We start from the raw sequence: 5,579 nt of genomic DNA, 5'->3' as shown, positions 1-5,579 counted from the left end.
ATACATTTTCCCAATTATTTAACTCGATCAAAAGAAAAATCTATTTAGATCAGTCAACAGTCAAAAATCGGAAGCTACACATGATCAAAGGTAATTCGAAGTCCGTTAGTGAAGTTATTATTTTCGTTTCAAGCAAAAATAAAGTTGTATGATTAAAAATTTGCTCAGCAGATAATTTTTAAAAATTATTCTATCCAATTCGGCAAACAGGCTTGTTCTGTTAGCATTCAAATACGGACAAAAAAATATAAACCAAAACGTTGTGAATTTTTTTTCTTCTGAATATTGACAAATATTACGAAAGTTGAAAAGCCTGAGTTTCATTTGAAGAATCTCATAAAACTTCTTATTACAAATTGTAAATACCAAGACCAGAAATAGTATTCTACTAACTTAGTTATTGTTTGAAAGGTATTTAAATGTTCAGGATAATTAATTTACATCTTTAATATAAATTTGATCAGGACAATCTGAATGCAATGGGCATTTATGGGGTTTTATTATTCCGGAAGGAATATCAAATTCTTTTTTTGTCACTCTGATTTTTTTCAAAAATCCCCCCAGCAGGGAGGAAGAATGAAAGTTTAAGGCATTGTAGAGAAATGAATCCAACTGTGTGTTGAAATTTCAGGGACTAGACAAGATGTAAATTGATGTTGAAAAACATGCGAAAAAAATTCGCCTTATCTCCCGCTAGACCTTGAACCCAATAGTTTAAGGTATTTAGAACAAAAATTTGATAAATTCTTCAATTTAAAACAGTTGAAATAGCGAAAGTCAAACTGTATATGGGAATTATATCACCTGTTGATCACTTTTTTCAAATTTTGTATGTACACTGCCGGCCAAAAGTTTGGGATCACCCACTAAAAACATGCAAATTTTGATCGTTCATATCTCAGCCGTCTTAGGACATATTGAAAATCTTCTGATCTCATTTGAAAGATAATGAGCAATAGCTATCTCGGAGGTATTTTTCCCAAATATAATGTTTTAGTTTTGAACTTTAAACTTAACCTAAAGTTATAACATTTTCAAAAAATCGCACTCAATATTCAAAGCCGATCATCTCGGGATAGGGTGGACCAAATCTCAAAATTTGAGTGGCATTAGAATTCCTGTTCTTTACTTCTCAAAACACAATCAAAAAATTTTTTGAAAAAATTCAAAAACGTATTTTTAATTAATAAAATAGACACTTGAGTTGTCGTCCAAAAGTTTGGGATCACCTCTTTGTATGGTGAGTTTGGGATCATTCTTATAAAAACATGCAAATTTATTTTATTCATATCTTTCTCATCTAACATCGTATTGCAGATCTGAAAGGTTCATTTGGAAGCTAAGGAATTGTTATTTTTTAACAAATTCATTCAAAAATTATATTTTGAAGTGATAACCATAAAAAAATCACCTGAAATTTATTGTTTTTTTGAAAGTTTCCAGATTTTTTTTATAGTTCTCACCTTAAAATATAATTTTTGAATGAATTTATTAAAAAACAACAATTCCTAAGCTTCCAAATGAACCCTTCAGATCTGCAATACGATGTTAGATGAGAAAGATATGAATAAAATAAATTTGCATGTTTTTATAAGAATGATCCCAAACTCACCATACAAAGAGGTGATCCCAAACTTTTGGACGACAACTCAAGTGTCTATTTTATTAATTAAAAATGCGTTTTTGAATTTTTTCAAAAATTTTTTTGATTGTGTTTTGAGAAGTAAGGAACAGGAATTCTAATGCCACTCAAATTTTGAGATTTGGTTCACCCTATCCCGAGATGATCGGCTTTGAATATTGAGTGCGATTTTTTGAAAATGTTATAACTTTAGGTTAAGTTTAAAGTTCAAAACTAAAACATTATATTTGGGCAAAATACCTCCGAGATAGCTATTGCTCATTATCTTTCAAAGGAGATCAGAAGATTTTCAATATGTCCTAAGACGGCTGAGATATGAACGATCAAAATTTGCATGTTTTTTAGTGGGTGATCCCAAACTTTTGGCCGGCAGTGTATGTATGTATGGTAGCCACCTTGGGTGCACGGTTGTACCGCAGTTGTGGCTAAGGCTTCATCAACAAGTCACCGTAAGTTACCATCTATCCAGTTAATAACTGCTGGGTGAGACGTTCAAGGGAATGGACTCGTAAGTAGAGTAACTTACGATATCCGAAGGGTAAGGATAGTTTGGTCTCGAGAAGTTATTGTCGAATACACAACTAACTCACTATGCAAGTCTCTGTAGTCCCCGCCCCCAAGATTTGTTTTTAGAAGAGCGCGTCAAACAGCAGGAGAACTTAATACGAGTAGGACTGCCACAGATCCATACCCATGCGCTCAATCCCTTTGTTTGATGCCCTGATGCATCCCACCAATCCCAGCAATAAAATAAACAATGAATATATAATACATTAAAAATCAATAACTTGTCTAAAAAATTAAATAAATAAAGAATATGTATTTATGTATCATATAATGAATGTAATATAATAGATGATATAAATATAAATATGAATATTTACTACTAATGCATCGTAAATATTTACTTTAATAAATATTTAGTATGAATTATAATATATAACGATTTGTTTTTATAATTTGAATGAATTAATGAGATAAAAAAATTATACATATTAAATACAAATAATGGGTTGAATAACAAACTTTAAAATATAATAATTTCATGTGGTCACTTGCTGTTTGTATCCTGAAAAAAATTATAGTAAATTCACAACACTTAAAAAAATATTATGAAGTAGTATTATATAATGTTCTCCGTTCTGCATCATCTTCATGGATATGAAATATTTTCCTAAAGAAATTTGAGAAATAAGTTATGAATCAAATCAATCAAAAAAGTACATATAGAAATGTTTTGAAGGAATCCTCCGTTTTTTCACAGTATATTACTCTCAATAGAATAGACTGAAAATAAAATTTCCAATTAGACATACACAAAACAGCAGAATATTTTTTTTTATCTATAATACCTGTGTATCGAAAATATTCTCAAAAAATTGTATGGTTACTGAATAGATAAAAACAAACAATTTTAGTCATTTCGCTAAAATATAATCATACCAATCACTTAAAAAACTAACAATATAAAAGTATATTTCATAGAATGATAAGGGTTGGCTTTAAAATAATAAATTGATGAATGCACGATTTATTACACGTTATATCTTTCCACAACTGAGAATATATCTGCATTGCATCTGCATCAATATTCTGGAAGAATTACATGGCTAGTAATTATTTTATTATACAGTAGAGTGAACATCTATTTTTCAATTTCTAGTTAAAATCTACAATTATGAAACAATGGTTCTCTGATAATATTTTAACTGAAACATGTAAGAAAGAAAAAGGTCAATAAGTATTCGATAGTTTTCAAATAATGGAATAGTATGATATTGTTTTGTAAATAAGTAAAAATGGCAATCACAAAATAAGATAAAGTTATTTTTAAAATGTCATATAAAAAGGAATTATAATTATACTATAAAAAGTAAGTAGGTTAACTTTAAGTAAATGACTCAACGAAATTCAGGATCAAGCGTATCGCAACCGATGTATACGTGTACAATTGTCAATTTTATCGAAAATTTCTACTCATTTTCAAACATATTCCAGCGATAAAATCATCAAAATTAATCAAAGGCTAAAATAATTAGATTTGAGAAAAGAAAAATAGATAAGATTGAATTAAAACTAATAAAATCATCACAGTTGAAAAATCGAAAAATCATTTCATTCGCAATGATTCTTCGACAATAAGTTAATATCTTGTGTATAGCCTTTCTCGCATGTATATTATCGAAGAATGAACATAAATCTATTTTTGAAATGTTAATCAAAAATAATGAAACTCTTTTTCACAATACTCTCACAAATAATTAAAAAGACATTCCTTCGACAGTTCGCTATATTTTGAGAAATTAATTTTTCAAAGTGTTTTAAGCAGTATTGGTTAACTTAGATAATCGTTAGTTAAAAAAAAAAATACATTCGATTTTGATTGTTTTTATATTATTTTTCCTGTGTTGCGTTTTGTAGGCGATTAAGCCATCTATAACATACAGCCAATGTGTAGGTATTTCTTGAAATAAACTGATGTTAAATAGTAATCAAATAATAAACAAAATAACTCATTTGACAAATCAAAAGTAATAGTTATGTAAAATAATCTAACTCATGTAACTATTAGGTCGTTGAACGCATCAAATGAAAGGGTTTCGTTGTTTTTGTCAACTTTGGAAGTGTTGATATCCATAAAATTGTTAATTTTCAAATTGTGATTCAATACCAATCGTCGAAACTTATTAAAAAAAAAAAAATAATAAATGAATTTAAATAAAAACATTCTTAGTTTTATCTAAGTGCGCGAACATTGAAAATTGAGCTGAAACCTAAATATAGTTAAATTAATTCCAAATTGAATCGATCGATAACTATTATCTCCTCGTAGAAGCTGAAAAATGTAAACTGCAACAATACATTTAAATGTTGAAGTTTCTAATACAACTGAACATAAGCTGAAAATAATAACACAAATTTCATTAAACACTGTGTTGATTGAAAATAGTAAATGAAATGTTCATAACCGCTAGCTTTAACGTATACAAAAATGAAAACAAATATTTGATAAGGTATGGGGAGTCTTTTAAAAATTTTAAGATAAACAATTATGTTTAGAAAAAATCTGAAAAAAAACGTAACGTTTATTTGCTATGTGATGAAACAACTACGGAAATTATGCATCACTACATATTCGAAATTATACGCTTGTTCTAACGGCGTCATGAAAACGCCTGTAAGGCTGCAAAAAAGCTTCCTAAAACTACGGCTAGAAAGGTGCGTTGCAAAATTTACTTGAACCGCAACTTGCATTCAAGTTCGCACCCTGAAATATTTCTCTTTTGAAATATTTCCTGCCTTCCGAAAAAATGGCTGCCGTCAATTTTCTCTTTAATCAACCCGAATTCATCATTCACTGATATTACCAGCATAAAAAGATTAACTGATACTATGTAACAACATTCAATGGCAATACAATTAAAAGAAATCAAACAACTTATCTTGTGAATCGCTGGTTAACTTCGGTAGTCCGTCCACTAAACGAAACTCCTATGTTAGTTCGGAGGGCGTAGCACCGTAGCGTCGTCTCGGTGATTTACGGAAAAAAACACTATTTGCCAACTAATCTGATGATTCCCCACTTTCTCGAGCTTAAATAAACCCAAAAACTGAGGTCCAACAAAACACAATAAATTTTACACCGTATTTACGAACAAATTTAAAAAAAAACTACTGCACAAAACCTATTTGATCCTCCACACCGCCAGTGTTCCCAACTCGATGTTGATCACTTTTTTCAAATTTTCGATCTAAATTATATGGATATTTTAGATTTTGTGCAATGTAGATTGTATACAAGTTTATTGCATGCTAGCTTTTGTCCAATTTTTTCCAATTGATTGAAAACTTGTACCCTCACCCTCTCAGCCTCACCACCAACTTTTTGAATACGAAATAAAAAATTTGTAAAAAAAAATCTGATGACTTAAGATCT

The sequence above is a fragment of the Uranotaenia lowii genome, chromosome 2 (genome assembly GCF_029784155.1).
Source record: "Uranotaenia lowii strain MFRU-FL chromosome 2, ASM2978415v1, whole genome shotgun sequence".
In the NCBI taxonomy this organism is placed as follows: Eukaryota; Metazoa; Arthropoda; class Insecta; order Diptera; family Culicidae; genus Uranotaenia; species Uranotaenia lowii.
Note: the sequence above shows the minus strand (reverse complement) of the source record.